This window comes from Lissotriton vulgaris, chromosome 9, assembly GCF_964263255.1.
Source record: "Lissotriton vulgaris chromosome 9, aLisVul1.2, whole genome shotgun sequence".
Taxonomy (NCBI): Eukaryota; Metazoa; Chordata; class Amphibia; order Caudata; family Salamandridae; genus Lissotriton; species Lissotriton vulgaris.
The window spans coordinates 588,040,105-588,059,677 of NC_141697.1; the positions used below are offsets into that span (position 1 = coordinate 588,040,105).

Genomic DNA, 19,573 nt, shown 5'->3' on the forward strand with positions numbered 1-19,573 from the left:
CAGAGATCAAAAAACAAAACAGGTTAATTAGAAGTAGATGTAGATGAAGTATCCATGGGATCAGACCGGAAGGAATAGAGAAAACTCTTGAGTTTCAATGGATCTTCATAAGTGGTAGTCTTATTGTTAATAGTGACTTTAAATAGACATGGGTGGAAGAGACCATATCTTGCACCAATAGAACGTAGCTGAGGTCTCAAAGCCAAGAACTCTCTTCGACGGTCTGCGGTAGATTTAGCGTAATCTTGAACAAAAAATAGTGAATTCCCTGACCATGTAATTTTGTTCAAAGCTCTGACAGCAGCTAAAACTTTTAGAAGGTCAGTATATTCAAGAAAATACAGTATCATTCCTCTGGGTTTACTTAGTGACGTGGAAGATGCCTGGTGCGACAAAGAACCCAACTGATGTGCTCTTTGAATGTTTAAAGAGGTGCTTTCTGGAAGTTTGAGAAGCTTAGGTAAAAAGGACTTGAAGAAGGAGATGGAATCTGATCCCTCTCACCCTTCCGCCAGGCCATAAATACGAAGATTGTTACGCCGGTTCCTATTTTCCAAATTCTCAACCTGTTTGTGTAAACTAGAGACTTGGGAGCATAGGGTATCAACCTTAGAAGCAGAGGAATTTAAGGATTCAACACTTTGTTCCATCGTAGTAACACGACTTTCCACATTTAACCATTTGTTAGAGAGTTCTTGGAGAGTAGTAGTAGTTTCCTGGAGAGTGGTAGTGGTTTCTTCAACAAATGGGCGCAAGGCCCTTATTTCTTGAAGCAAAAGGTCCAAGGTGACTGAAGAAACTGGTGTTGGAGGAGAAGGCGGATCTTTCTTTAGTCTTTTGATTGAAGCTTTGTTGCCAAGAACAGTCGGAGTACTTGTTGAAGAAGCAGTTTTTGGTGAGGAGGCGACTGGGTCATCCATGACTAAACACTGATATTGCGAACTAGTGTGAAGTAAGAATTTGCGTGAGGTAGCTTTGGAATGAAGCGTCTCCTTAAGTTGTTTGCCCATGTGTAAAGAACAAAAAGGATTGATAAACTAACATTGAACATGAGAGCTCACCCTGAAAGAAAAAAGCATTGTAAATAGTAACAGGACTACCGCCTCAACAAGTAATATGTTGAAAAAACAAGTAAAACCAGTAAAACAATATCATGAACAATGTTAGGGTGTAAGGGAAGAAAACATGAAGAGCCACTCCAGGTGCATTGCGCTTGCGTGAATTAACAAATCGAATCTCACTCAGCCGGTAAAGTTGTAGGCGACGGTTGACATAGAGGCATGATAAGCATCAGGTGTTAAAGAATTGTTCCAGTCAACGTGAGGGTAGGCTTATGAGGAGAAAATCTTACAACACACAGGTCTGTGGAGAAGCGCTAATGCAACGCTGACACAACCTCAATGAACAGTTGGCATTTCCCAGCAAGCCTCACAGTGCAGAAAATACAAAATCTACTTCCAAGCATCAAGGGCATAGGAAACGTAGCATAGAGAAGAAGAAGAAATCCTGTAAGAGGGACTACTCCAGGAGCGTTGCGTTTATTTGAGTGAACACATGGAACCTCACTCGGCCATAAAAGTTAAAAACAACGGCTGACAAATAGGAATGAAAAGCATCAGGTGTTGAAGAAAAGTTCCAGTCAGCAAGAAGGTAGGCACATGAGGAGAATGTCGTACAGCACACAGTTCTGTGGAGAGGCGCTCATGCAGCGTTAAATACAGCCTCAAATAGCAACTGGCATTTCCCATAAAGCTCTATAGCACAGGAGACACTAGCTCTATTTCCAGGCACCAAGGGCATAGGAAACGCGGCACAAAAATGGAGAAATCCTGTGAAAGGGGATCATTTGAGAGCGCTTCGAAAAACCGCAAATCAAAATGGCGGCCGAAAATCGAAAACGCTGCAAAATCCAGTAGAAATCATGCATTAAGGTCTCCAATGATAACGAAGGAGAGACCAGAGTCACAGCATGAAGGGCAGGCAGAGCAGAGTAGGCAAGTAGGCATAGTGAGCGCCCCACAGGGAAGTTGCAATAATAGAGCCGTTCCGTGACTGAGTGCACAAAATGCACAAAATGGCGGCTGTATAATTCACGAAAACAAAGAAACGGCAGACTACCTTCAAGAAATGAAGTCAGCAGGATGTCGTAAAATGTCCCCTACATGCTCGCAGGCACAGTCCTCCGATTTGGGCTCAGTCTAAGAGGAAGAAGGGCACCGCTGGTCCGTCTCTACCACTGTCGTCCACGGAGAGCTACGGGCAAGCCGCCATCCTTGTCGGGCGCAAGCCACGCCCCCCAATATCAGGAGATTCTAAAACCAGCCAAATCCTCTGTAAGCCTTTACTACTGATGTGTACTGCTGGCTACCCCACGATTAATGGCATGTTGATGTCTGCTTTAAAGCGACTTTAGCAGTGTTGTGTTCTGTCTGACCTATCCAGTGGATGGTAGTTTTACTGCTTCACAGCCATTGATCTTGGCTGTGCTAGGTTTCTGTTGGATCTGATCTCTCTGCAGGATCACCCTAAAGATTTTGCCTTCACCTCTCCTGTTTTGCTGAATCCGTTTTTTAAGTTGAGCCTCGGTAGCGCACATGCCCTGTCTGCAAAACTAGTTCCCTCCCCGGCGAATACACAAATAGAACATTTTTGTTGGCCAGCATACTGTTGCAGCGTGTGATGGCCCCTCTTCCCATCTGGGGATTTCAGACTTAGTGTTCCTTTGGTTGTCCATAGTTGGCGTTAAAAACAAAGCAAGCAAAAAAAACTAAAGTAGCCCTCGATCCTCCTTCTACGTGAGGACTCAACAGCGCCCTCTCAGGCACCTCCGTGCTTCTGCGGACTGTAATCTAAAGTCCGCCCGTTATCGGAACAAGGGAAGTGCTCAGTGGGGACTTGGTACTAAATGTAATGATCTTTGTTTTTGCCTGCTCCACATTGCCCTTCTTAACAGTAGGCAAACAAACTGCCATACCAACTGAGGACCTTCCCAATAATGTGGCATGGTAAGGGCTACTTCAGGTGAAACATGTGACATCTCTAAGCCTGCGCTTGTCGGGGTTGGGCAAGCAGAGTTTTTCCCCTTCCCTCTGTACAGTGAGCTTAGCATAACCCAGACTTTTAATAATGGGCGGCTGCAGGCACTTAATAGTAGCGACATAGTTTTAATATGAAACTTGCCAGCATCTAATATGATTAATTATCCCTCTCAGTCTCTCTCTGTCATTCTTTGGTGTTTGTAAATGTCGCTCAGAGTCTCTACAATCCATATATGCCACTAGACTATGACTATTGCTGAACAGTACTCTTCCTATTTATCTTACACTCAGTGCTGCTGAGAAGCAGTCTATCTACTCTCTGTCTGCATCCTTCCATCTGCCTGCTCACCCATCCGCCCACCGATCCCGCTCATCCACTTATCAAAAATGTATCCGTCCACCTTTCATCTCAATCCTTATATGTACCAGAAGAATTTGCTGCCAATTTCTATTTCCATGTGCCGTAGAGTGGTGTTTCCTCATTCTTGATCCTCTAGACACTGCTGCTAGCTGCTTCTCTGGTCCCAGTGGCTAGTCCTGTAGACAGTGCTTCTAACTAATTCTGCGATCCTGTCAGTAATTCCTCATTATAAGTCTTCTAAACAGTGCTGCAGCTGCTTCTCTGGTCCCAGTGGCAATTCCTCATCCTAAATCCGCTACACAGTGTTGCTAGCTGCTACTCATTGAGTACATTTGTGTACACTACACAATTACTATATTTGCATTGAACAACACACTGGCTAAACATCTATAAGGTCCCATAGGCGAGGCCTATTGTCTATGCTTGTGTTGTCTTTGGGACTATGTGCACTTTACCACGGCTAACCAGAGTTAATGAATTTGTTCTCACCTTTAAACTTGATGCAATTGGCTTATACCTAATTGGCATATTTAATTTACTTGTAAGTTGCCTGTAAAGTGGTGGTCCAGGTGCCCAGGCCTTGTGATACTTTTGTGGTTCACTCTGACAAGGATTGTGGTTGTTCCTTGAGTTGGGTTTCATCCACCTCCCTCAATATCCCAATTTCTCTCAGCTGCCATACCTTGTGTATGAACAGTACCTCGTTTGAAAGAAATTCATTTTAGCATTAAGGCTTTTTGTGGAAGGAGAGGGTGGAGCTAAGGATGGTGTTAGGACACTGCTCTTGATGCTGCTTGGCTTCTCTTTGTGTAGTCCAGGGGAGCGGAGAGCAGGTGACCAGAGTGGAGAGGAGAGCAGCAGAAGGGAGGCAGGCATTCCAGACTCAGGGTCGCCTTAGAATCTGGGGACAGAGGGCTCAATCCAGGCACAGTGAAGCCCTGGGGTCTGGAGATTCAGAGCACGGCGGCTGCTTGGAGCACGCCACAGTGCACAGAACTGATGTTAGCCATTGCAAAACTGACACTTGCATCCCCGGCTTGCCTTCTTGCTCTGCTATATTTTGCACCCGCTCACTCACATACCCTCTGAGCTGCTTTGGATTTTGTTGCCCCTCAGGGGGCCTTGGAGAGTTTGGTAAGGCCAGTGGTCACAGCAACCGTTGTGCAGGATGCTGACGTGCACTTGGAATAGGCTATTTTAATTGTTGATTGCTGAAAACATCCACTTGCTGTGTTGAGGCAGCCAGTACAGCACTGGGGCGGCTTGTGCCTGGCAAAGTGTGTTAGCCCTCCCCCTACAAGACATTAGTGAGTTGTGTTTCCTGTTTCTACCCCACAAGCTTATTGATTAGAGCATTATTAGTGCCACAATGTGAACTGAATGAATGAGGGAGCAGCACTAGATTACACTGCCTTAAGTGATGGTGCAGGAAAGAGCAAGGCAAGAGCTGCTTCAAGTGGAGTAGGAAAGAGTAAGGCACTCGAAGTCCTGTTTTTTTAATTTTTATTTTTTAATATTTTTATTTGCATGTTTATGTAGCATAAACAAAACTGGCATGCCATATACAACCACCCTCCACTTCCCTCCCACCATCCCCCCTCCTCCCCCCTCCCGCCTGCACACGGTCCCCTCTTCATCCTGACAGGACTGTACCTTACTTGTGCACAAATCCCTAATGTGTAGAAATAAAAGCCCCCTTCCAATTCCACCCCATCTTCAGCCAGTGTAGCCGGGTGCCTCTCCCACTTTAGTTTACAGTCCTCCATCCAGCCCATGGTATCGGCGCCATTTCCCCCAAACTCTGTTGAATTTCTTTGGGCATCATCTAGCCTTGTACGTTACTCTCTCCGCCCCCATGTACAGATCCATGCCCCTTCTCCATTCATTTAGTCTCGGCGGCGTGGGAGGCCCCCATGCCCGGGCCACATCCCTCTTAGCCACCACTAAAGCCAAAACTACAAAGATGAGAAGATGGCGACCCAAGTCTACGTCATTTGTTACTCCCAGCAGCACCAGTTTGGGGTCCAAAGGCAAATCGACCTCCAGCACTCCTTCTAGCTCCCCCAGAACCTTGGCCCAGTATCTTCGTATTATGGGACATGTGCAAACAGTATGGTAGAAGTCTCCTTGCCCCGAGCCACATCTAAGACAGTTTGTGTTACTAGCCCTGCCCATGCGATGTAGCTGCACCCTGCCATAGTACACCCTATGTAGGATTTTATATTGAATAAGTCTCAGACTGGACTTAATTGCGACTTCCCTTGGATGCATTAGGGCTGTCTCCCAATCCACTGTATCCATCTCCCCTACATTTTGCTCCCATGACTCTCTGAACTTCACCAGGCCATCTGGCATGTTATTGGCCATTGAAACTGCTTTACCGGGAATGCGTTCCTGCAATTTTATTACAAAGGTTTTATATAGCGCTACTGGACCCAGGAGTATCAGAGCGCTTTACAGACAGATAAACATCATGAAGCAAAAAAAATTAACAAAATTACAACGTGAATAACAACTCGCATGGGAAACTGTCTTTCAGTTAGACGAGGGAATTGAGGAAGGAGAGTAATTAGGTATGAATGAGGGAGAAGGGGACGGATGAAAGATAGGAGAGTATGCCCTTCAAGCGGGGCATACTCTGGAAGGGACAAGGCAAGCGCCTCCTCCGCCCGCCATGCATGTTGCAGTTGTACATATCTGAAGTGCTGTGTGTGGTGCAAGCTGTATTCCTCCTTCAAGACCTGGATCGACTTTAGTTCTCCCCTCTTCACCAGATCCCCCAGCACGGATATACCAATCTCGTCCCACCTCTTTAACCCTCGCAGCTTGTTCAACTCTTTCAGCCATGCACAGTGCCATATTGGGGTCTGCTTTGTCGGTGTATGAGTCCAACCTATTGCCTTGGTCGCCCTCTCCCATATCCCCAGCGTAACCCTTGTGTCTGCATGAAGTCTTCCCCTTCACCCCGTATATGTAATGTAGGCAGTCGCGCTGCGCCATCGTCCCCCTCTCCAGTCTATACGTGGGATGGCCTGCTGGTGCGGGAAACCAGTCATTGATAGGGGTTAGGTGCTCCGCCCAGTAATAGGCTTCAATATTTGGCAGAGAGATCCCCCCATTGATTGATTTCTTTGCAAGGTCCCCAAAGCCACTCTGGATTGTTTTCCCAGCCAGAGCAGCAATCTCAGTTCCGCATTTATGTCAGTGAAAACTTGCCTGGGGAGTGGGAAATATTCATTTTGTAGGGCATAAAGGAACCGCGGCTACGTAATCATGGCAGCGCGGCCTAAGATCGTTAGGGGGAGCATCTTCAGCAAAATTTACCAGCACCCGCTTGACGTTCTGACGTCCTGTTTTTTTAGTGATTGACTTGGGGTCCTGTGTAAGGTAGCTAGTTGTTTGGTTGCTTGGTATTTGGATTTTATGGAATGTATGGATCTCATGGCTCCATACAGGCTGACTGAAAGTTGTAGTAAAGTCAAGCCTGGACCCGAAGTGTTCAGTTAATAGCACCACTTGACCATACTTATAGGGCCAATCATCGTAAGTCGGGCTTGTTAGGTGTACCCTAGGCAGTGGGCCAAGCGCTAGTAGTTCACGGAGGGCTGGCTTAGGAATCTGTGTGGTTTGTGCCCAGGCGGCAGTCTTGTCTTTCTACTATTGCCAGGAGAATTGTATGTTTGTTCATCCTTGTTTATTGAAGCTTGATTAATTCGACTTCAGGCAATCTATTGAACTGGGCCTCAACTGGGCCCAGTGGAGGCCTAGATAGGAGGCTCAGAGGAACCCTAGAGAGTCACAGAAGCTGTGGTTACTTGGCTTTTAGTTTGTTCATATGAACCTTACCACAATTTAATGGTCATTGCTGGTGGTTTGTGCCGAGGCGGCAGTCTTGTCTTTCTACTATTGCCAGGAGAATTGTATGTTTGTTCATCCTTGTTTATTGAAGCTTGTTTAATTCGACTTCAGGCAATCTATTGAACTGGGCCTCAACTGGGCTCAGTGGAGGCCTAGATAGGAGGCTCAGAGGAAGCCTAGTCACAGAATGTGTGGTTACTTGGCTTTTAGTTTGTTCATATGGACCTTACCACAATTTAATGGTCATTGCTGGTGGAATTTCTCTTGTAGCTGAAAATGACTATCAGAAAACTTAAATCAGGGAAAGTAATCTCTGCCAGATCTAGCTAAAAAACGAAATCAAAACCACTACGGAACAAATTGAACCATATTGGAGCATTAAAGGGCCTCTCTATCATCCCTGCCTACTTTTATTAATAATCTTGAGATGATATTCCAGCAGGCAAGGATAGGTTCACCCATCAGTAACTCACAACTTTGCAGATCACCCTTATGACAGGAGTTATGTCCCAGAGAGAGCTCCAAGAAAGTTATCACAATAACTCCTGTAAGCCACCTAAGTTAGACCATACATTGCCAGATATCAGTTCAATTAAATCACCTCTCAACATCGCTATTACAATTAATGATTCATCGACTCTTGTACAATTAATGATTCACCATCTCTTGTAGACCGGACCCCCTCAATTAAGGAAATCCTATGATTCTATGTCATAGCTCTCCAAGTATTCTCTTAACCTCTGCCTCAAGTATGGTGTAGTCCACTGCTCTGAACATGAACACTTAATTTCATCTTCCTGGGGAATATGTTCAGTGTTCTAAATCACTTCACTTTATGAAGCAAATACTTTCTTCGATCTTGAATCTGGTTGAAAAAACCAGCACGTAATCCCGACAACATGCTTGATATTTTGATTATGATTCTTAAAGACCTACCCATAAAGGCTGAAGCAGTGTTGGGTCAATATTAGGACACGGTATCAGTCGCGGCCGGCATGACTGGTATTGCTCGGGAAAAAGGTGGGTTGTTTAATTTTAAATTAAAAAAAAGGTTAACTTACCTTTGCCAGCCCTGTCAGGTCCCGCGTCGTCTCTGCTTCTCTGCTCCACACAGGAAGCAGGCAGCCTACCTCCTCTCTCCTAAGCCAATCACAATGCTGCAATGGCAGCATTGTGATTGGTTTGGACACTGACCACACAGGCGTCTATGGGGAGGCCATTTTCTCCTTGTAGGCTGCATGCAGCTTACATGGAGTAAAGGTAGAGTGTGCATGCCTGGTTTGGTCAACTGGGGCAGACCAAACAGTCTGCACCCTCAGAGTGGGCAAGCCACTCCTCCCCCACTCTAGAGCAGGACCGTCCGCCCCCAACCAAACCCTTCTGCTTTCTTGCAGAGCGAGAAGCAGAAACATAAAGTGGTATTTATAATAATATTTTATGTTTCCACTTTTTTCACTGCAAGAAAGTAGTGGGGCTACGCCCTCTGCCCACATGGAGTAGCTGCCCCTGCTTTGCACCATGGTGCAAGTGTGCCTGCATTAGCAATACGCAGCACATTGTGCGCCAGCTCTGGGGAAAGGACAGGATTGCACCATATTGTATTCAATAATGCCCATTTGTGCCCATTACCTGTAACGCAGTGCAGCTCAGCGCAACCAGGTGACTTGCTGTGCTGTGTTGCATAACAGTTTAAGATTTTTATGCCTAGAGTGTTTTGCTTTACTGCGCAGCATGGCAGTTTGACCCATATGGTCTCTTGTTGTCACTTTCCCCTACAGTTCTTGCTGCTCCTCCACCACAGGACTATCCTGTCCTTCTGCTCCCGCTACCAACTCTGTTGGGACGAGCAATGCCACCAGCTCCTCCAGTGGTCTAACTCCTCCTGGACATCAACTCATCCTCCATTCCTCATGGCTGCCCTAAAGTTCCTGCCCAGTTCCTGCGTTTGTAGTCGCACCACTTCTTCTTACACTCCAGAACAGTCCTTTTTGTTTGGGTGACTCTGTTTTTTTTTTAAACATGCTTTTATTGCGTTTTTCAAGAAATATACAAAGGAAAAAAGAAAATACACCATTATCGTAATGTGGATCACCCAAACCACTCATTGGCAGATGATGACAAAAAAATTTGACTACACATAGCATTGATAGTTCAGTGATCATTAACAATGAAAGAACAACACAGTATTCTGTAGTGCTACGTTGAGGGATATGATATGATATCTTCAGGGGAGCAGACTTTCAGATACATTTGTATATTATCAGTGTATATGTGATATTGGATGTTGGTTGAACTTAGAATGTCTGCTAGTGGCTCCATGAATACATTTAAGAGCGTGGGTGAGAGGAAGGAACCCTGTGAGTTCCCTGGTGTGACATGATCAGTCTTGGAGACTGAATGAGAAAGAAGCAGAATTTACTGTGTTTTAGGACCATTCCTGAAAGGGAATGTGGGAGAGGGTACTTAAGGGATTCCAAAATGTTAATGGAGACTCACATAAGAATATATTTACAAGAAAAGTTAACGGAATTTGTATGAGTATTAACCTCTAAGAAATTGTGGCATATGTAATAATATTGACCTTAAAGATGCATACAAATCAATTATGCATTACAATCCATTAGGATAATGTAAGAAACGTTGTTACATATGGAGGAGCAAATACAGCTTAACTTGTCTAGTCTAGGTTGAAACAAACCATTTGTATTTTGGATTTATAAGGCTTTTTATTTTCTTGTTGTTACAGAACACCACAGTCTGATGGCGGAATTGGATCTGCAAGAGCTGTAATTTGGGGCCTGATTCACAGAATGAATTTAAGACTAAATCCTAAATTTACTACTCTTTGGTATTCACAGAATGCATTTACTACTTTTGGCATTCACAGAATGAAATTACAACTTTCGGGATTCACAGAATGAAATTACTACTTTCGGTATTCACAGAATAGACTTATGGCTACTAACTTTACGTCCGCCGCCCGGCCGGAATTTCAGCCGCCGGACCTAAATTTACGGCACTCCGGCGAGAATTCCGATTCCAGACCGTAATTTACGGCATAGCACCGTAAATTCAGATTCCGGCCCATAATTTACGATTACGGGCCGGAAGTTATGATTTTTAGCAGTTGGTCATGATAGCCAAGGGTAAACACCTGTCCAAGGACCTCCCATCCCCCACCATGGATCAGCTGACACACTGCAGTCAATTGTAGCCACTAGCTTGCAGTTGTTGTTGCAACCTGGGTTGAGTGCGTGGAGTGTTGCTGGGTCGTAGCGTTGGCGGGCCGGAGGTCCAGGGTTCCTAGTGCTGGTCGCTGACGGGTCGCAGACGGGCGCAGACATGCTTGCCTTTGACGTGCCTTCGGTGCACAAGCGGCCACCATTAAGTAGGGGTCGGGGAGGGCTGGACAGCTGGGAGGCGGGAGCGGGGAGAGGAGCTGGATTGGGCCGGTCGCGCTGGGGGGGGGAGGGGCCGTGGGGGCAGCAGTGGCAGGGAAAGGTAGTGAAAACGAGTGAAGGAGCAGAAGGAGAGAAAGGGAAAATGGGCAGAAATAAGGCACAAAAGAGCAGAGATGCAGAAAGGTGCAGAAGGGTGAAAGATGGAAAGGGTAGGAAAACGAGTGAAAACGAGTGAAGGAGCAGAGGGAGAGAAAGGGAAAATGGGCAGAAATAAGGCAAAAAAGAGCAGAGGTGCAGAAAAGTGAAAGATAGAAAGGGTAAAAAAACGAGTGAAAACGAGTGAAGGAGCATAGGGAGAGAAAGGGAAAATGGGCAGAAATAAGGCACAAAAGAGCAGAGATGCAGAAAGGTGCAGAAGGGTGAAAGATAGAAAGGGTAGAAAAACGAGTGAAGGAGCAGAGTGAGAGAAAGGAAACAGAGGTCCACTGGACCACCAGGGATGAGGCGCAGGGAAACATGCGGGTGGAGGAGGGCCTAAGATGGAAAGGGTAGAAAAACGAGTGAAAACGAGTGAAGGAGCAGAGGGAGAGAAAGGGAAAATGGGCAGAAATAAGGCACAAAAGAGCAGAGGTGCAGAAAGGTGAAAGATAGAAAGGGTAGAAAAACGAGTGAAAATGAGTGAAGGAGCAGAGGGAGAGAAAGGGAAAATGGGCAGAAATAAGGCACAAAAGAGCAGAGATGCAGAAAGGTGCGGAAGGGTGAAAGATAGAAAGGGTAGAAAAACGAGTGAAGGAGCAGAGTGAGAGAAAGGCGACAGAGGTCCACTGGACCACCAGGGATGAGGCGCAGGGAAACCTGCGGGTGGAGGAGGGCCTCGATCACTAACAGTCAAGAGTGCAGGGGCAGGGGCACCTCACTTAATGGTGGAGCTGTGAGGGTGGGAGAGCAATTTCACTGACAATGAGTCAGTGGTCTTGCTCGCCTGTCCCCGCAGTGGCCGCCATTAAGTAGGGGTCGGGAGGGCTGGACAGCTGGGAGGCAGGAGCGGGGAGAGGAGCTGGATTGGGCCAGTCGCGCTGGGGGGGGGGAAGGGCCGCGGGGGCAGCAGCGGCGGGGAAAGGTAAAGGGAGGAAAGAAGGGATCAAAGAAAAAAGGGAAAATAAGCAGAAATAAGGCACAAAAGAGCAGAGATGCAGAAAAGGGCAGAAAGGTGAAAGATGGAAAGGGTAGAAAAACGAGTGAAAACGAGTGAAGGAGCAGAGGGAGAGAAAATGGAAAATGGGCAGAAATAAGGCACAAAAGAGCAGAGGTGCAGAAAGGTGAAAGATGGAAAGGGTAGAAAAACGAGTGAAAACGAGTGAAGGAGCAGAGGGAGAGAAAGGGAAAATGGGCAGAAATAAGGCACAAAAGAGCAGAGATGCAGAAAGGTGCAGAAGGGTGAAAGATAAAAAGGGTAGAAAAACGAGTGAAGGAGCAGAGTGAGAGAAAGGAGACAGAGGTCCACTGGACCACCAGGGATGAGGCGCAGGGAAACCTGCGGGTGGAGGAGGGCCTCGATCACTAACACTCAAGAGTGCAGGGGCAGGGGCACCTCACTTAATGGTGGAGCTGCGAGGGTCGGAGAGCAATTTCACTGACAATGAGTCAGTGGTCTTGCTCGCCTGTCCCCGTAGTGGCCGCCATTAAGTAGGGGTCGGGGAGGGCTGGACAGCTGGGAGGCGGGAGCGGGGAGAGGAGCTGGATTGGGCTGGTCGCGCTGGGGGGGAGGGGCCGCGGGGGCAGCAGCGGCGGGGAAAGGTAAAGGGAGGAAAGAAGGGATAAAGAAAAAAGGGAAAATAAGCAGAAATAAGGCACAAAAGAGCAGAGATCCAGAAAAGGGCAGAAAGGTGAAAGATGGAAAGGGTAGAAAAACGAGCGAAAACGAGTGAAGGAGCAGAGGGAGAGAAAGGGAAAATGGGCAGAAATAAGGCACAAAAGAGCAGAGGTGCAGAAAGGTGAAAGATAGAAAGGGTATAAAAACGAGTGAAAACGAGTGAAGGAGCAGAGGGAGAGAAATGGAAAATGGGCAGAAATAAGGCACAAAAGAGCAGAGATGCAAAAAGGTGCAGAAGGGTGAAAGATAGAAAGGGTAGAAAAACGAGTGAAGGAGCAGAGTGAAAGAAAGGAGACAGAGGTCCACTGGACCACCAGGGATGAGGCGCAGGGAAACCTGCGGGTGGAGGAGGGCCTCGATCACTAACACTCAAGAGTGCAGGGGCAGGGGCACCTTACTTAATGGTGGAGCTGCGAGGGTCGGAGAGCAATTTCACTGACAATGAGTCAGCGGTCTTGCTCGCCTGTCCCCGCAGTGGCCGCCATTAAGTAGGGGTCGGGGTGGGCTGGACAGCTGGGAGGCGTGAGCGGGGAGAGGAGCTGGATTGGGCCGGTCGCGCTGGGGGGGAGGGGCCGCGGGGGCAGCAGCGGCGGGGAAAGGTAAAGGGAGGAAAGAAGGGATAAAGAAAAAAGGGAAAATAAGCAGAAATAAGGCACAGAAGAGCAGAGATGCAGAAAAGGGTAGAAAGGTGAAAGATGGAAAGGGTAGAAAAACGAGTGAAAACGAGTGAAGGAGCAGAGGGAGAGAAAGGGAAAATGGGCAGAAATAAGGCAAAAAAGAGCAGAGGTGCAGAAAGGTGAAAGATTGAAAGGGTAGAAAAACGAGTGAAAACGAGTGAAGGAGCAGAGGGAGAGAAAGGGAAAATGGGCAGACATAAGGCACAAAAGAGCAGAGATGCAGAAAGGTGCAGAAGGGTGAAAGATAGAAAGGGTAGAAAAACGAGTGAAGGAGCAGAGTGAGAGAAAGGAGACAAAGGTCCACAGGACCACCAGGGATGAGGCGCAGGGAAACCTGCGGGTGGAGGAGGACCTCGATCACTAACACTCAAGAGTGCACGGGCACCTCACTTAATGGTGGAGCTGCGAGGGTGGGAGAGCAATTTCACTGACAATGAGTCAGTGGCCTTGCTCGCCTGTCCCCGCAGTGGCCGCCATTAAGTAGGGGTCGGGGAGGGCTGGACAGCTGGGAGGCGGGAGCAGGGAGAGGAGCTGGATTGGACCGGTTGCGCTGGGGGGGAGGGGCTGCGTGGGCAGCAGCGGCAGGGAAAGGTAAAAGGAGGAAAGAAGGGATAAAGAAAAAAGGGAAAATAAGCAGAAATGAGGCACAAAAGAGCAGAGATGCAGAAAAGGGCAGAAAGGTGAAAGATGGAAAGGGTAGAAAATGAGTGAAAACGAGTGAAGGAGCAGAGGGAGAGAAAGGGAAAATAGGCAGAAATAAGGCATAAAAGAGCAGAGGTGCAGAAAGGTGAAAGATAGAAAGGGTAGAAAAACGAGTGAAACGAGTGAAGGAGCAGAGGGAGAGAAAGGGAAAATGGGCAGAAATAAGGCCCAAAAGAGCAGAGATGCAGAAAGGTGCAGAAGGGTGAAAGATAGAAAGGGTAGAAAAACGAGTGAAGGAGCAGCGTGAGAGAAAGGAGACAGAGGTCCACTGGACCACCAGGGATGAGGCGCAGTGAAACCTGCGGGTGGAGGAGGGCCTCGACCACTCACACTCAAGAGTGCAGGGGCAGGGGCACCTCACTTAATGGTGGAGCTGCGAGGGTGGGAGAGCAATTTCACTGACAATGAGTCAGTGGTCTTGCTCGCCTGTCCCCGCAGTGGCCGCCATTAAGTAGGGGTCGGGGAGGGCTGGACAGCTGGGAGGCGGGAGCGGGGACAGGAGCTGAATTGGGTCGGTCGCGCTGGGGGGGGGAGAGGCCGCGGGGGCAGCAGCGGCGGGGAAAGGTAAAGGGAGGAAAGAAGGGATAAAGAAAAAAGGGAAAATAAGCAGAAATAAGGCACAAAAGAGCAGAGATGTAGAAAAGGGCAGAAAGGTGAAAGATGGAAAGGGTAGAAAAATGAGTGAAAACGAGTGAAGGAGCAGAGGAGGAGAAAGGGAAAATGGGCAGAAATAAGGCACAAAAGAGCAGAGGTACAGAAAGGTGAAATATAGAAAGGGTAGAAAAACGAGTGAAAACGAGTGAAGAAGCAGAGGGAGAGAAAGGGAAAATGGGCAGAAATAAGGCACAAAAGAGCAGAGATGCAGAAAGGTGCAGAAGGGTGAAAGATAGAAAGGGTAGAAAAACGAGTGAAGGAGCTGAGTGAGAGAAAGGAGACAGAGGTCCACTGGACCACCAGGGATGAGGTGCAGGAAAACCTGCGGGTGGAGGAGGGCCTCGATCACTAACACTCAAGAGTGCAGGGGCAGGGGCACCTCACTTAATGGTGGAGCTGCGAGGGTGGGAGAGCAATTTCACTGACAATGAGTCAGTGGTCTTGCTCGCCTGTCCCCGCAGTGGCCGCCATTAAGTAGGGGTCGGGGAGGGCTGGACAGCTGGGAGGCGGGAGCGGGGAAAGGAGCTGGATTGGGCCGGTCACGCTGGGGGGGGAGGGGCCGCGGGGGCAGCAGCGGCGGGGAAAGGTAAAGGGAGGAAAGAAGGGATAAAGAAAAAAGGGAAAATAAGCAGAAACGAGGCACAAAAGAGCAGAGATGCAGAAAAGGGCAGAAAGGTGAAAGATGGAAAGGGTAGAAAAACGAGTGAAAACGAGTAAAGGAGCAGAGGGAGAGAAAGGGAAAATGGGCAGAAATAAGGCACAAAAGAGCAGAGGTGCAGAAAGGTGAAAGATATAAAGGGTAGAAAAACGAGTGAAGGAGCAGAGGGAGAGAAAGGGAAAATGGGCAGAAATAAGGCACAAAAGAGCAGAGATGCTGAAAGGTGCAGAAAGGTGAAAGATAGAAAGGGTAGAAAAACGAGTGAAGGAGCAGAGTGAGAGAAAGGAGACAGAGGTCCACTGGACCACCAGGGATGAGGCGCAGGAAAACCTGCGGGTGGAGGAGGGCCTCGATCACTAAAACTCAAGAGTGCAGGGGCAGGGGCACCTCACTTAATGGTGGAGCTGCGAGGGTCGGAGAGCAATTTCACTGACAATGAGTCAGCGGTTGTTAGACGGACCGGGAGGGTCGGCCGAGATTACGGGGAGAGGTCTCCAGGGAGAGCCGTCTCCAACGACTGTACAGATAAGTAACTTCCCCCCCACAGACGGACACCACACAAGATTGAAGGTTAACGAGACTTTATATGCACTTCTTAGGTTACGTTGATATAATACAAGGAGGTCTGGACTCAGGGGTCCCCTCGGTTCTGATCTCTGGTTGAGGAAAAGGGTAGCGGGACAGTCTTAGTTACCAATGAGTTCAATAGCTCTCAATCCTCGAGCTCGGCGTGGTTGCTGATCGGGCCGTGGAGGAGCCAAGCAGGTCCCGAGATGGATGAAGGGTGGTCGGCGGGCCGTGGAGAAGCCAAGCAGGTCCCGATATGGATGAAGGGTGGTCGACGGGCCGTGGAGAAGCCAAGCAGGTCCCGATGCAGATGACAGTTACAACGGTCCGCGGCCTCGCCAGCAGATCCGGACGACGGTGAAGGATGAAGGTTACGACGGCTGTGGCAGCGCCAACAGGCAGGATGATGGTGCACAGGACAGAGCTACGGCAGCGCCAGTAGTTCGTCCAGGATGAGTTCTTCTTTCGTCTCTCGACTCCAAGATACAACTGCCTTCCTGTTCTGGAGCTGCCCCAGTTATAGGGCTGGCGTGCTTTGATGTCCGGACCCTCGCACTTGGAGGTCGGGAGGTCCGGGATGAGGGAGTCCAGACACCCAGCAGGGGGGTGGAGCCAGCGCCCGGGGAGGCGATGGGCGAGCGGCCCTGGCCGGGGGAGAACCATCGACACCTCTTTCTCCCATTGACTGGCCAAGTAGCTCGCTCGCCTCCTGGGTGGAGGGTGGTGCCGGAATGTCTGAGGCCGGGCTAGGCCCAGGGTTGAGGTCGATCGGGGGCCAGGCGGCCTCGTGGCGAAGTGTCCAAGATGGCGGCCCGGGCTGGGCGCGTGGGTCGGCCGTGGATCGGACCCACGAGGTTATCATGCTCGAGGGCAGGTGTCCCTGAGGGGACGTAGGACGTGCAATGGTGGTGTGTGGTGCTTGTATGACTGGCTCGGGCTTGGTCGAGCCGGGGGAGAGCGGCCCGTCATGTGGCCTGTCCAACATGCGTCCCCCCCAGCTGAAGGCGGGGAGAGTTACCCATCCTCTTGGGGACTCTCTTCGTCGAGGCGGAAAAACCGGGACAGGCCATCCGCGTTGGCGTGGTCAGACCCAGGCCGGTGTTCAACGGTAAAGTCCATACCTTGCAAGGAGATGGACCAGCGTAGCAGTTTTGGGTTTTCCCCCCGCATATGCATCAACCACTGCAGGGGTCGGTGGTCAGTCTGCACCCGGAAGTGGGTGCCAAAAAGGTAGGGTCGGAGCTTCTTGAGGGCCCATACCACAGCGAAGGCTTCCCTCTCTATGGTGCTCCAGCGTTGCTCCCGTGGTAGGAGTCTCCGGCTGATGAAGGCCACCGGTTGATCAAGGCCTTCGGTGTTCACCTGGGACAGGACCGCCCCAATGCCCTGGTCGGAGGCATCCGTCTGGACGACGAACTCCCGGCTGTAGTCTGGGGCCTGGAGTACAGGAGCGGAACACATGGCGGCCTTTAGCTGTTCGAAGGCCGCTTGACACTCTGGGGTCCAGTTCACCTTCTTGGGCTGATTTTTCGACGTGAGTTCGGTGAGAGGCCCCACGATGGTACCATAGTCTTTCACGAACCTTCGGTAGTAGCCCGTGAGGCCCAGGAAGGCTCGCACCTCAGTTTGAGTGTTAGGGGGTTGCCAGTTCTGGATGGCGGCAATTTTCAGTTGAAGAGGGGCCACTAGACCGCTTCCCACTTGGTGTCCGAGGTAGGTCACTGACCCTTGTCCAATTTGACATTTGCTGGCCTTGATCGTGAGGCCAGCTCGCTGAAGGGCTTGCAACACTGCTTGGAGGTGGTGGAGGTGCTCGGTCCAGTGGTGGCTGTACACAGCGATGTCGTCCAGGTAGGCGGCGCTGAACTCTTCGAGCCCCGCCAGGACCTGATTGACGAGCCGTTGGAACGTCGCTGGGGCATTTTTCATGCCGAAGGGCATGACCGTGAAGTGATAGTGGCCATCGGGGGTGGAGAAGGCAGAACGTTCTTGTGCTCGGGGTGTGAGGCCGATCTGCCAATATCCTGCCGTTAGATCGAAGATGCTGAGGTAGCGGGCAGCGCCCATTCGGTCGACCAGTTCATCTGCCCGGGGGATGGGGTGTGCGTCCGTTCTGGTGACTTCATTCAGGCCCCGGTAGTCGACACAGAACCGGAGTTCGGGTGTGGTTCCGGGGGCGGCTGCTTTGGGGACCAGTACGACCGGGCTGGCCCATGGACTGTCGGAGGGCTCGATGACCCCGAGCGTGAGCATCTTAGTTACTTCCGCCTGGATGCAGGCCCGTACCCGATCAGGTACGCGGTAGGCCCGGTGGCGGATAGGAGGGCTGTCTCCGGTGTCCACATCGTGCACACACCAGGAAGTGACACCTGGGGTGAGGGAGAACAGGCTGGCAAACCGTGATAGGAGGGCTTGGCACTCTTGGCGTTGTTCCTGGGAGAGGGTCTCCGAGAGTCGGACCCCCTCCACGGAGCCGTCTTGCTCCTGGGTCCGCAAGAGGTCAGGGAGAGGCTCGGAGTCGTCCTCAACCCCGTTGTCTGTGGCCATCAAGAGGCTGAGTTCTGTTCGTGCAAAGTGGGGTTTCAGTCTGTTGGTGTGGAGGACTCGGAGCGGATTCCGGGCGGACTCCATATCGATCAGATAGGTGGCGGGTCCCTTGCGCTCGATTACTTTGAAGGGTCCCGTCCATTTGTCTTGGAGAGCGCACGGTTCTGTGGGGGACATTACCCAGACCTGTTGCCCCGGCTCGAATTCAATAGATGAGGCGTTCTGGTCATACCATCTCTTCATGTCCTCTTGACTGGCCTCTAGGTTGGCTTTCGCTAGGTCTCTGAACCGCTGGGACTGGTTGCGGAGGGTGAGGAGGTACCGGAAGACATCTGGAGGACTCTTGGCCGGAGGCAACTCCCAGCCTTCTTTGATCAGGCTGAGTGGCCCCCGTACTGGGTGCCCATAGAGCAGCTCGAATGGGCTGAAGCCTAGGGACTTCTGTGGGACCTCCCGGTAGGCGAAGAGGAGGCACGGCAGCAGCACGTCCCACTGGCGACGGAGGGGTTCTTCCAATCCCCCGATCATCCCTTTTAGAGTGCGATTGAACCGCTCAACAAGTCCGTTTCCTTGGGGGTGATAGGGGGTCGTGAAGCGGTAGGTGACCCCACACTGTTGCCAGAGGGACTTCATGTATTTGGAAATAAAGTTCGTGCCTCTGTCACTGACGACTTCTCGGGGGAACCCCACACGGGAGAAGATCCCCATCAGGGCCCTGCCGACCACTGGGGCTGTGACGGTCCGGAGAGGAATAGCCTCAGGGTAGCGGGTGGCGTGGTCCACTAGTACTAGGATGAAGCGATGGCCTTGTCTTGTACGTGGGTCTAGGGGTCCCACAATGTCTATTCCGACCCTCTCAAATGGGGTCGTGACTACGGGAAAGGGTTGCAGGGGGGCCTTTAATTTGCGGCCGCTCTTCCCACTGGCTTGGCACGTGGGGCAAGATCGGCAATGCTGGTGCACATCGTTTCTCATTTTTGGCCAGAAGAAGTGGGTCACTAGGCGGCTGTAGGTTTTATCTTGTCCCAGGTGCCCTGCCAGGGGGACATCGTGGGCCAGATTTAGCAGGAAGTCTCTAAAGCGGAGTGGCACCACTAGTACTCGGTTGGCCCCCAGCTCGGCGATTCGTTGCTCGCTGTACAGTAGGTCATTGTCCCAGTAGACCCAATGAGTTCCGGAGGTATCCCCTGCGCTTTGGGCGAGCGCTTGTTGTCGGAGTCCCTCAAGGGAGGGACAG

At 50.2% G+C, this 19,573-nt stretch overlaps 1 long non-coding RNA gene across 1 annotated transcript in view; it reads left to right on the top strand.

Moving 5' to 3' along the window:
* LOC147691892 (uncharacterized) overlaps window positions 1–10,629 on the top strand; it is a 67,300-nt gene extending 56,671 nt beyond the window's left edge. Inside the window, exon 6 of the long non-coding RNA XR_015299798.1 lies at window positions 10,004–10,629. This is a non-coding gene — a long non-coding RNA (uncharacterized LOC147691892). The remainder of the gene's footprint in view (window positions 1–10,003) is intronic.
* The last annotated feature ends 8,944 nt before the right edge of the window (window positions 10,630–19,573 follow it).